This window comes from Emydura macquarii, unplaced genomic scaffold, assembly GCF_026122565.2.
Source record: "Emydura macquarii macquarii isolate MOO-44397 ecotype Brisbane River unplaced genomic scaffold, CSIRO-AGI_Emac_v2 contig_1146, whole genome shotgun sequence".
NCBI classification, from domain to species: Eukaryota; Metazoa; Chordata; order Testudines; family Chelidae; genus Emydura; species Emydura macquarii.
The window spans coordinates 7735715-7749255 of NW_027131283.1; the positions used below are offsets into that span (position 1 = coordinate 7735715).

The 13541-nt window shown below is 39.4% G+C and overlaps 1 protein-coding gene across 3 annotated transcripts in view; it reads right to left on the reverse strand.

Annotated features, from left to right (window-relative positions):
* Positions 1 to 13541, reverse strand: part of WASF1 (WASP family member 1) — a 203387-nt gene that overhangs the window by 181245 nt on the left and 8601 nt on the right. For 2 of the 3 annotated variants that reach the window (XM_067546587.1, XM_067546586.1), the window contains exon 2: positions 10885 to 10929. The gene's annotated coding sequence lies outside the window, so the exon portion shown is untranslated. Of the gene's footprint in view, positions 1 to 8005; positions 8528 to 10434; positions 10501 to 10884; positions 10930 to 13541 lie in introns of those variants that run through there. The other variant, XR_010919425.1, reaches the window with a different exon arrangement.

The following is a 13541-nucleotide window of genomic DNA, read 5'->3' on the forward strand; positions in this document are numbered from 1 at the left end:
ACTGCAGACGTGCTGCTTTTACAAAGAGCTGTGTGCTATGCTTGGTGGAAATCCCACCATCACCCCTCATACCACTATGGATACCTCCAAGGAGCTCGAGTTACAGGTGCCTGCCATGAACTGTGAGAAGGAGGAGGAGGAAAAGGTGGAGGATGTGGGACAGGTAACTGGGAGGGGCCAGCTCTGCCATGAGCCAGGACTTGTTTTTGACACCACCACAGTCCAGTAAGTCCCTGTGGTTTAGCATGGGCAAGCCCAAAGCAGGGGAAGAAACCTCAAGTAAGTGTTTAAATAAAAATTCCCTTTACAGTGATATCACCCCCAAAGCTATCAAATTTTCATTAATTTACTCATACTACAAGAGGTAGCAATACTACCAACAGAGGTAGAGTTGTTACCTGCTTTTCACTCCCCTCTAGAGCTAGGCAAAGGGAGCCATGCAGAGCAGTTTGTTTACATACACAGGGAGGTCTCTTGAATCCTCCTGAGAGCTCTATGAAACTTTCATGGACGTAAACTGTAATCCTCTTCATAAGGGATGGCTTACTTCTTCCTCTGCTGTAAAACACTTTCCCATGCCATTTGGCAATAACTTTGGAAAGCAGCATTGCCATAATCAGGGTGGTGGCTTACAGGACCGGATGGCTTTAGGATGCCAGTAGCAGCTGTGCTTCTCTCTGCCTTTGTTACCCTCAGACGTGAAATATCATCTAAAACCACCACCATCTGTGGAAAATACATCCAGTATTCAGTGCCAGTGCCCTATACTTATAGTTTCATGCAACTAAGCAATTCCCTTCTCATTTCCCTCACCCCTGCTGGGTCGTACTCCTCATGGCTGGTGCTGTGAGAGGCACTGTGAACAAGCACTCCAAAGCAAAAGTGCCAATAAGCATATCTTGTTTAACAATTTAGGAGAGGAAGGGAAGGGGGGAGTTCTGAATCTTAAGTTTTGCTTTCCATTCCTAATATGCTGACAATGGTACCTTCATGTGGTTTATTTAGAGATGGGGCCACTGTAGTCTTTAGGAATACCCTCCCCACACCAGCAGAATGACTAATCCAGATAAGGACGGGGGGGGAGGGGAAAGAGGGCACAGAAGGATATCTTTTGTGAGATCCTGCAAGCCAGTGCTGCATCAGACCTTGAACAGAGGACCTGGAAGGTGAATATCCTCCTCCATACAGTCTGCAGTAGGGTGGACAGGAGAAAGACGCAGGAAAAGGAGAGGGAGATACGTCAGGACATAAGGGAGTTTCTCCATCAGCAAATTAAGAAGCTGCAGAATCTTGTGGACCTCCAGGTTCAATAATCCCAGGATTGACTGCCATTGCATTTAGTGGAGAACTGCAGCATAATGCCTCCCTACACTCTCCTTCAGCATTCCAATGGCCTCAAAGGCCACACGCCTACCATTACCACTCTACACTGGGGAAAATATTGACAACCACAGCTTCATATACACTGACCTGTGAAAACCATGGTTGATATAAGTGTCGCTACAATGGACATCAGTGTTCCATCATCTTGTTTATTTAGTAAGGTTCCTAAATTTTTTTAAGTTAAAATCTTTTACTTTGAAGTTCTTAAGGTTTTTTTAAAGCTATTTTCATAATTGAATTAAACTCTTGTTTTGAAAGTTATTAATCTTTATTAGTTTACAACACATGTATAATGCCTGCTGGCAGTGAAAGTAGTGGTCTTGTACACTCATAACCCATAGGATCAGTGGCCAAACAATGCAATCATCATAAATGTTCAGCAAGCACCCAAACATTATTTGCTGCACTGTCAGTGATATATGCATGGACATGTAGCAAGCACCACACAGATCCTAACAGTCCTCCAAACTGCAGTGCCAGATTGAGCACATTACATCACAGAACATTACTGTGGCTCACTGTTAAGGTACTCTTTCAAAGAGTCCCTAAGCCACATTACTCCTCGTTGAGGTCATCTGGTAGTCCCTGCTTCTGGCTGTTCAAACTCAGAAAACAGCCATTCCACTCCACCCTTCATCCCTGTGGCAATTTTTCCCTCTTTGTTTCACAAATATTATATAGACAGCTATAACCATTGGGATATTTTTCACACTGAGATCCAATCTGGTGAGTATACAATGTCAGCACCCTGTCAATCTATCAAAAGCACATTCAACTGTCATTCTGCACCTGCTGAGCCTGTAGCTGATTCTTTCCTTGGTGCTGTCTGTGACCCATCCATGCCTAGGGTAGCCACCTGAAAATGTCAAGGTCATGGCAGGCTGTAAAAGGAGAGCAGATTCTCCCAGCACTGGTGGGTGACACTGAAGTCAGACTTCCCAACCAGCCACAAACAGTGCTTCTGATTCCCCACACTGGTTATCAAGAAGCCAAAATAAAAATATACACAGCCCCCTTTACTGCAGTCTCTGGCTCCCAGTCGGCCACTAGATCCAGGAAAGAGATCAGTTATTTAAAACTCTATGCTCTTTACCAAAAGGGTTTCTCCTGACCCCAAAGGGTCAGCCACAGTACTAGATCAATATAAGTTTGGATCTTACTCAAAATACCACACTGCCAGACAATCCTTTAGTAAATAAAACTAAAGGTTTATTATAAAAGGAAAGAAACAAACTATAAGAGAAATGTTAAAGGATTAAAGCAATCAGACAAATACAGTTGATTTGAAAGTCCATATATATCAGGTTTCTAATAGAATTGTGGAGTTTGCAGGCTTGTATTGTCCCCCTCTGGTATATATCCAGTAACTGAATGGATGTTGTGCAGCTGCCTTTTTTGTCCTTTGGCCTTGGCCATGCTGCTTGTGGAATTTTACAGGAATAAAATGGAGTCCAGAGTCACATGAATAAGTCCTGGTGACTCATCAGCTATATCCTTGGCTTCTCCCCCCTGGGCCCCTTGTACCTGTGAATTTCTTAATGGGCCATTAAGCAGGCTAGTGCTGCAGCCATCCTGTCTGGGGTGTCGCCCAGACACAGCACAATCTGAAATACAGATATATCAAACATACCCATAACTTCCATTACACACATAACACATGAACATAAACATCATCATCTTACTTAGCACATTATAGCCTTTCTAATAGTACCTGACATGGCATATCTCACATGAATTATTATGATTCTGATGTATTGATGTTAAACAATATAATAAATGTTCCCCCCCCACCCCCACCCCCACCATCCAGCCAGCATGACACCCCCAACGCGAGATTGGTGTAGAAGGGAGTAATCAGAGCTCCTGAATACACCTCAAGAGCCCCCCCAAACCCTCCAACATCACACCGTTAAACTGACCATTGTACAGCTTCATGAGCCAGGGGAGTAAGAGGTAGGCTGGATCCGCCAAGATCACTATTGGTATTTCACCATCATCAATGGTAATCCATCAGACAGGAAAGAAGGTCCCTGCTTATAGGTTTCTGAACAGTCCTGTGTTCTTAAAGATGCAACTATCATGCACCTTCCCTGATCAGCCAAGGTTGATGTCAGTGAAGCATCTCCAGTGATCCACCAGCGCTTGCATAACCATGGAAAAAGTAGCCCTTTCTGTTGATGTATTCTGTGGCCAGTTGCTCTGGGGCCAAAATAAAGATGTGTGCCCCGTCTATTGCTTCACCGCAGCTCTGGAACCCCACAGCTGCAAAGCCATCCACTAGGTCCTGGATATTGCAGAGAGTCACAGTGCTGCATAGCAGGAACCTATTAATGGCCCTACACAGTTGCATGACTATGGCCCCCAGTTGATTTTCCCACTCCAGAATAACTTCCCACTGACTGGTAGCAATCCAGTGTTGCAAGTTTCCAAAGTGTGATCGCCACTCACTTCTCCACTGTCAGTGCAGTTCTCATTTTGGTGTCCCTGTGTTGGATGGCTGTGGGGAGGGTGGTACACAGATCAAGGAATGTAGCCTTGCACATCTAAAAGATCTGCAGCCACTGCTCATCATCCCAAACCTGCATTATGATGTGATCCCACCAGTCAGTGCATGTTTCTTGGGCCCAGAAGCAGCACTCCACCATCTGCAGCTCTCCGTGAATGCCACCAACCATCTTGAATTCTCTCTCATTATGTCTCACAGCAAACTGACCAACTCGAAGTTGTCATGTTCCCTGCAGTTCTTCTTGTAGCAATGCAAATACCAGAGGATCATGACTCCAGTGCTTGCAACACTCATAAAAATAGTGCAGAGTTGTGCAGGCTCCATGCTTCTATCAGAGATGGCGGACAGTGACAACTACCATGCAGCTTGGTGGGAAACTGAAAATAGGCATGAAAATTATGGGCTAGATATGATATTATGAGATGGAGAGCACTGCAGTATGAGAAGTTAATCCCTGGCTCCCAGTCACTCCCGTGTGACTCGATTCCGTCCCACCATGCATTGCCAAAACTGCCCAAAAAACAGTGTACTGAACAGTGGCAGGTTGCATACGGGAATACACTGCACATCAACACAAGCACTCCTAGTAAGTATGTGCACAGCTGATGCAAGGAGCCAAGTATGCATGTGTATAAGTGATCTACTAACAGTAGTGGCTGTATCCTGATGTAACTTGCATCAACAAAATTTTGTGTTGTAGACATGGCCTCAGATTTACACAGTGATAAGTGTAGTATGAACAGATGCTCTGCAACTGATTTTCATATGACCCTGAGCAAGTCAATTCTGTATCTCAATTTCCCCATCTGTAAAGATATTTTACCCATCTTCGTAAAGCACTGTGATAGCGTCACATGAAAAATGTACTAATTTTTGTTTTTTGTCTTGAGGAAATTTGTTAATTGTGCTTTTCTCCTACCTACTCAATATTCCCTTCCCTGGCTCTCAATCCTAGCGCACAGACATTTTTAAAAACAAAAAAAACAACTTATTAAATTACTGGCAAGATAAAGGACATATCTAGAGCTTTGATGCTGTAGTGCAGAAATGTGGGAAGAGTCTCCAGATCTTACTTTCCTTCCACTCTAACTTTGCTGCTGTTGAAATCTCTTCAGTGGTAGAGAGGAATTAGAGAGATGGCAAGGTACCTGATAAATAGTGAGGGATCCCATTCAATCACTGCAGCCATATCAAAAGTCAGTGAAGCTCAATGAAGTCATTAAACACAAGTAGCTATTGATGTGTATGTAGTGACTTAAATATCTGATGAGACTCCAATTAGGCATTTCCTCTACCACAGGAGCTCAGATTAAAAAACACTGTCAAAAGTGTCTAAAGTACTGAGATAGGATCCTAATGAGAATCCTTAATTGAAGTTAATGCGCTAATTCAGGATACAACCACTTGACCCCTTGAAAATGATTGAACATTATAATCTAAACAGCAGGTACCTATTAAGGCAAGATCCTTGGGATCTGGACCCTATTGAAAGAGGGAGTAGTGAATATGAGCTGAAAACTGGCTGGCTGAGGGCTGGGCAGCCTCATTTAGAAGTAGTATTACGGATTCAGGATTAGGGACAGGGTGGAGGACAATGGCAGAGAAACAAAATCCATCCTAGATCAGGTATGATAGGGAGAGAAGTCTTTAGAGGGGCCTAAAATGTTGATGAATCCGGACTCCAATGATTCTCATTTCCCTGTCAAACCAGGCTATGATTGTCATTGTTTAGGTTCACTTACACAGTGTGATCACTGGAATTACCCCTATATAAAATATTCGGCAGATGAGCACTTGAATAGCCTTCTGATGTTTAAGTTGTCAACACCTTAGAACCTATAAAGCTGTGTTTAAGAGCGACAAGGTGGGTGAGATATCTTTTATTGGACCAACTTCTGACAGTGAAAGAGACAAACTTTCGAGCTACCCAGAGCTATTTTTAGGTGTTTAATACATTTAAGGTATATAAGACTATCCAAGGCATAATTCAGTGAGGCAGAAGCTCACAACCTTCAGAGTACCAAACCATAGCAAGACAAAAAAACTTGAAAGGGCAGTCTTGTATTGCAGGAGACACCAGACATCAATTAACTGGAAAGTTAAAGCTTTTTTTGTTTGTTTTTTCTACCGCAAAGATATAGACATTTGTTTAAAGTGCTTAATAATTTTGCTGTGCTTGGTATTGAAACATTTGGGGAAAAGGAATTAAAAACAAGTGTTTCATTTCAATTTCCCAAAAGATTTAGTTTTGCTAGGAAATCCCTATAGACACACTTAGGTTATATTTGTGTGAAAGGATTCCTGTCTCCCCCTCCATTTTTAAAACAAAGCCATTTTTCTTTTCAGCTTATACACCTGTTGTGATAATTGGGCCAACAAATTTATCCTAATTGTGAGCTTAATTATAAACAGTATTTTAATGTAAAATGTAAAAGTTTATAAGATGTTACAACAACCTAGAATAATAAATGTTGATGGAAAGTAGAACAAATTGTTTTCAATGATGAATACCATAAACAGGTGCAAGAGAGTCAGACAGAGAGACTGAATTAGTCAAAATAAACCAAAAAAGGCCACTCTGATATGATTCAAGGACTATGCTAAACTCATGTTTGATAAAAACAAAAGATGTGGAACCAGAAATTAATAAAACAAAATTGGTGGAACAGATATTAGGCTTAATTGGTGGGCAAATAATAAGGGAATAGGTTATTCCATCCATCACTCCCCTTTTTGGGTCCTTAAAGAAAGAGACTTTAAGGGATGAATAATAAAGAACAGTCAGAACTACTGGAGCAAGTCACCATCCTGGGACACACGGCCTTCGTCATCCTAATCCTAAAGGAAGTCTCGACCAGACTGGGCCAGAGAGAGGGATCCAGATGACCAGCTCCAGCTGAATCCCAACCACCACCTGAGATGAAATGGGATTGAAGTTTAACAGAAGCAGCAGCAGCTCCTCCAGGCCATCCCAATTAAACTTCTCTTTTCCCCAAAAGGACATTTATTTACCATTTGAGAGACTGTGAAATAGGTTTTTTTCCCCCCTTCTAAGACTCTCTCTAGCTAAGGGGAGAAAATGGAACAAAATATTAAAATGAAAATTAGTTAATACTTTACTTTTCAAATGCTTTAATTTGTTTTTCCTTCTTCTCTGTATCTTTAATAAAAAAGTTAAAAGGATCTTTAATGATGTATTTGCCTTCGTACTAAGTAGGCTGAGGTTTTTGTATACCAAATCCTGGACCTTGTTTAACACTGTTAGACAGTGACTGGGTTATGATAACACCTTTGAACCATATATTCCATCTAAATTAATACAACCCACCTTGCCACTCTGACTTTTTCTGCTTCTATTTGCATTATGCATTGAACCACTGGCCCAGGAAATTCACTGACCATTAAGTGACTAGTTTCCACATTAGTGATATCATATCTGGACAACATACTTCTTTTTATCCTTATTGAACACTCCCTGAAGTGACACAAAAGTTTGGCAAAATTTAGGAAGTATAAAGTTAACATTAAGTTATTCTCACTGTTTTAACTCATTCTAAAGCACAATTAATCTGGAGTTCCACAATCTTACCACTATAAGTAACAGGCATCTTGATTTATATAAAAAAATCACCACTCTTTGGAGTTTTATAAAAAAAATTCTTGCTTTTCACCTAGTGTCAAACTCAAAACTTTATTTTGTGCTACTTGTTGCAAATGCTTGCAAGTACTGAACACTTAAAAGGAATAGTTTCCGGACCTGAGAAATGGTTCCATGAATATTGTATTTAAGACCTGCCAGATAGTTTAAAAGATTCTATTTTAGTTTAACAGAAATGTGTTAGTCTTTAAGGTGCTACAGGACTCTGGTTGTTTTTAAACTATTTGGAAATTGAATGTCTCTCTCCTACCTTTGTTCCTGAAGAGCAGTTTTTTGGTTTTGGTTGTTTTCGTTTTCTTAAGGAATCCCACTGCCAAGCCTGCTTAAAATTTTAACATACTGGACAGGGGAAATGACCATGCCAAAAAATCCCAGAACACCCTAAAGCTTCAGGAGGGACTCCAGTGTCTTTGAGCAACATATTTTAATAAATTTAAATGGACCCAACTTAGGCCCTATGTCCATGTGGTTTTGCATGTTACTTATCAGTAGCAAATTATTTAGGTCAAATAAATTTATCCTTTAGTTTTACAAATTGGTAGAAAGCTTTCCATTTCATATAACTATGGTTCTAATAGTCCTTTGTTATTTCAAATTCAAAGATAAAAATCAGTTACAAAATATAAGTATGTGATCAATACCCTAATAATTTTGATCAAAAAGAAGTATATTTTATATTTACTGAGTACTTTATTATACATTTTCCAAGAGGTTTTACATTGATATTTTAATTTAATTCAGTTGGAGAAAGAAATTAGACACTGAACATACAAAATGTCTATACTTGAAAATTTGCCAGGCACTAGTGAGAACTTCAAACCAACTGGCCAGCAGTAGATACGAAAGAATGACAGGAGGTGTCCCAAGTGAGATCCAGGTTCAAAGCTCTGATTAGAAATCCAACCTCCTCTTTCAGAAATTGAGGAGAAGAATGCTTTGGTAGCAAATCCAAACAATGTCCTGGGACATGGCTTGGGGGTCTAGGGTAGATAAAATTTTATTTTTAATTTAAATTAAATATTTTTTAAAATAATTATTTAAAACTAAATATGAAACTATGACAACTTATGCTAAGGCCTAAACTTATTATAATCTTAAATAATCACTTAAATAAAACAAGATTCAAGCAGGCCATGTTTGACTTTTTTTAAAACTTTGGCAGCAAACTACTGGAAGCCACTGGCAAAGCACCTGAAACCAACTAGATCAGTTCAATGACTATTTATTCCAATTTGAGAAAACTTATCTTTCTCTTCCAATCTATGAACAAAAAATTAGGTGAGAGAAGAAGAGACCTACTAGTTATAAAATCTTGATGGATATGGTGCCCAGAAACAATCAGTTCAAATCACTAACTACAGATAATACTTCTTTTTTTAAAATAAATCAGTTTTAAATACAAGATATGTTTTGATAAACTTACTTCCCTCCCCACCTCAGATATAGCTAGCACATAAGGTCATGTATTTAGCTAACCATTTTAAAATGCCGGTTTAAACTGGAATTCAATTTTCATCCAAATGCAGCTCAACACAAATCATGAGTAAAAAAATTAATCTCCTAGTAAATAAGAAATGTCATTGGCCATTTTTAACAAAACATGTAAAAATTAAGAATCTGAATAAATGTATGCTAAACTGTATAATTAAATAAATATGTATAGATATAGTGTATCATCCTGGATAGCAAAAAGAAATACCAAATTTAGTGTAAAGTTTAAGTTAAAATGTTGTCTTGTAACTAAATATAATGGTTACCAACTAATGAGAATCAACCTCTCTTTAAAAAGAGAACTAAGCACAAATGCAAAACAAGATTAAAATAAGAGAAAACTCTTAACACTTTAAGAGTATGTATAATTATTTTTTGAGACTCTTAGTTCAAGAAAAATTTACACTTGATTGCCGTCACAAAAAAAAAGAGTTTGAGAATCTTCTTCATCTCTATATTCATTCACTTTTTGGCCTCTCTGCTAAGACAAATGGTGTCAATTAGTGCCAGTTGTGATGGAGATTTTTATAACATGAAGACTTGTCCATTGGGAACTATATTGAGACCATGAAAAAGAGCTCATATTTTAAACTTTCAAGCACTATCAACCGGAGTAGATTCAAATTAGACAACTACCAACCCCTGAACCGTCCAATCCACGTAAAAACAAATTTAGACACATTACTAATATGTTTTGCTTAACAGCAAAGTATTTCCATCTTCAGGATAGTCATCACTTATGGAAAACTTTCTAAAATAGAATACTTCTAAACTACACAAATACGGAATTATTAATAATATACTTGCATACAATTATGCAAAATTTACATATTGAAGGTTACTAATCAAACCAACTTTTATTAACATTGGATAAAGATACACACACACACCACAGCACCAGGTTCCTTACATTCTAAACATAATAGTAGTTGTTCTTGCTTTACCACCTAAAGTTAACCTCATCTGATGTACAGATCACCATTTTAGACTTTTTCAATTTGTTTGCACATAATTCACTTAAAGAGTCCCATCTTCACTTGTGATGTTTGCATAATTTTGCAAATAATTAACATTCACTGCAATACGCTCAGATTTGAAATTTGCTCTTCAAAAAGTTAAACACCTGAAATAGCTAGAAGTGTTAATGTCTTCTCTGAATGATCTTCATTACACTCTGATGCTCTGTTCCCCTTTACCGTTCTCAGCACCCTCAAATTTGTCTAACATTTTGCAGTGAACCAGCACAACTCTCAGTACATTTTTTTAAAAAATGCTTGTCTTTTTTCTTACTGAAAGATTTTGCCAATACTTAATTATTGAGATTTTATATTACTATGTATGAACATCTTTTTACTTATAGATTTTATATCACTTGAATTAAAGAATGGTTATTTACCCCACAGTAACTGTGATTCTTCAAGATATTGTAGTCAGCATGGATCCCACTATAAGTGTGCCAGCACTGTTAGGTGGAAATAATAGTTATGTTTATGTGCCCCTCTTTCAGTTATAAATAGGATAAATAAGGGAAAACTCCATCTTGGATTTAGAATCCATTTTGGAATTGGCCTCAGACAGGCAGGATGCTAACATTTGGCAGGCTGCCAGCAGGTGAAGTCTGCCTGGGACAGCGAAAGGCAGGAAAATCCCAGCAGTGTATTGGCTATGATCAGCCCCTGGGAAGTTATTTAAGGCAGTGAGTGCCAGGGCAAGGGGTTGCCCATCTGAGTGGTAGCGTGGCTAGGTATCGGTATTTTGCACAGCTACGGACCAAGGACGAGAAGCAGATGGGTCTAGGAGGAGAAGCAGACAAAGCAGATGGGTCTAGGAGGAAAAGCAGATTTACCTGGAGAGACCCAGTTCCAGTGAAGGGGATCGTGACCAGAACTCCCTGAGAGGGAGAAAAAAGAAACTGCAATTATTATCGCAGACTGAGGGGACCAAAGGGGTTGTGTTCTAAGTTATTGGGCCTGCGGTTCACTCCCCCATCCTGTCTCGACACCAGTGTTTATTATATCTGTGTTAAGTGGGAATAGTGTTTTCCGACACGTCCCAAAATAAAAGCTGTTTGGTTGCACCTTACTGGGTATCAGTCTCAGTCAATTCACCCAGTAATCAGGTAAAACAAATCAGGAACATTTTGACTAACAGCACCTCATGCACACAAGATAAGAATCTTTTGAATAGCACTGTCTGTCAAGCACAGCCTATTGCCTCTTCACGCTCCCATAAAAGATCATGACCCCATCCTCAGTTTCCTTACAATACAAAGCCTGTGTAGCTGAGGATCCAGAAAAGCAGGGATGGAGGATGGATTGTAGGATCCACACTGACTACATCTCAAAAAGTGACAATTATTGTTGGGTAAGTAACTTTCTTCTTTGAATACTTGTCAACATGGATCCCCACTAGAGGCAAAAAGCAAGCACCATGCACTCCTCCTTCCCACTATCCAGAGTATCGGCTATTTCAGTCAGAGGTTGAGATACCACACTCTGAAACTTGGCATCAGCCCTCTCCACGAGGCCAAAGGCACAATGTTTAACAAAAGATCAAACAGATCTCAGATACAGGCACATTTCTGAAGCAGACTGACACCTTTAGGAGATGTTCCAAAATCTAGAACTTGAGATCATGATCCTGTGAGTTGCTTAGCAACTCACGGGATCAAGCCCTTACAGCAGTCCCAGCTGGATGCAGTGAAAGGGTTGTGGTCTCTAATGATGAGGACCTATGCAGAAGAACTTCCATTTTGAGAAATATACAACTTCCCAAAATGTTCTGTTCTTCAGCAGTGTCACATATAATTATTAATTTTCTATTTATTTTACTTAGCACTCTAAATGTAAACAATGTTGTACAGTGTGTGATCTGTGTCAGACAAATAACAGGTCCCTCCCTCAAGAGCTCAATCCAAAACCAAAAGCTGAGAAAGACCTATCACCACCTTTGCAGCAGGCAGGAAGTTCTGGAGTGGTGGAAGAAGCAAGGGGTGGGGGTTTACAAAAATGCTTCTTTCTTCCTGCAGTAACAACAAGTAGAAAAGGCTTGACATTTATTAGACAAGTATTACCAGGATATTACAAAACATGAAGCTCCAAGCAAGATCCAAGACAGCAGCCTGGTAAGGCTTTCATCACTCTGCACTTTCCCAGCAGCCAAGGAATATAGGAGTGGAGAGTAAAACAAGGCTCTGATTCTCATCTGGGCATTGCCCATGGACAATGCAGCCCCACATTGATCATGAGTCAAAGTTCTAAATTCTGGAACTTCACATAAAGATGGCAAACACAAGCTTAAATAGAGGAGATGACATTATATAGAGAGTTGTACAGTCTCAAACTGTCAGTTTATTTATTTTCCTGGAATCATTGGTGAAGTACACCAGGGCATTGCCCATGGACAACAGTGACCCATATTTTAGTCTACTCCTTGAGCTGTTAAGCACCTGGTACATTTTTCAAGCTGTGGCTAAAAGGGAGTAGATGGGGGTGAGAACCTGCATGAGTGGATGGGTGACAGATTGATAGGAAAGTTAGAAAAAAAAGAGAAGCAAAATATGACGACTATATGGGGAAATAGAAGCAGCAGAAAATATAGGAGGAAGTAAAGCATACCAAGTGGGAAGAAAGGAGGGAGAGAAAGAGCTGTAAAGGATGGATGGAGACCAAACAAACAAACAAAAACCACACACCCAGGAAGCAAACATACACTGAAAACAAAGGAAAGATCTATTACAGAAAGAACAAAGACACTGGAGTGAAGCAAGAAAGGGAGAAAACAAAAGTAAAACAGACATAGCAAGTTACTATTTAATGTATTTGAAATATAACTGTTTGACAATATATCATCATTACATACAGTACAGCTCTTCCCCTTCCCCCATCCCCCGCTATATGCAAGCATTTTTTAAATTTCTTTAAGCAGGGAGAGTGGCACACCTATTTGTCACCCCAGACAGCAATTATGATAATGATACCTCTCTCTTACAAAAGCTTTTCATCTGTCAGTCTCAAAGTGCTTTTCCAAGAAGGTAATCATTCCCATTTTATAAATGAAGAAACACACATGGAGAGGTGAAATAACTTGCTTAAGGTCACGCAGCAGGTCAGCGGAAGAGTGGGGAATAGAATCCAGGTCTCCTGAGTCCCAGCCCAGTGTTTTATCCATTAGACAACGCTGCCCTCCTCATAATAGGCTTAGTCATCAAACGAAGAAGAATTAGGTACATTTTTGAGTCTTAGTTGAAAATTTTGTGGTTTTATTTAAATGTATCTCAGCATTTTAAAAAGCTCTTTTGTTGACTATCTTCAAACATGCATATTTCTGAATTCACAAATATTCTGTTAGCATCTTAAGACTCAGCAACTGCTCTCTATAAATGAATGATAACAGCAAACTATCCTGATGCACAGGACAGATAAGAAGAATAGTAAGAGGTCAATATGGCTCTACTAGGAGCTCTTTAATTATCTGAAAATCAAAAAGGAATCCTACAAAAAG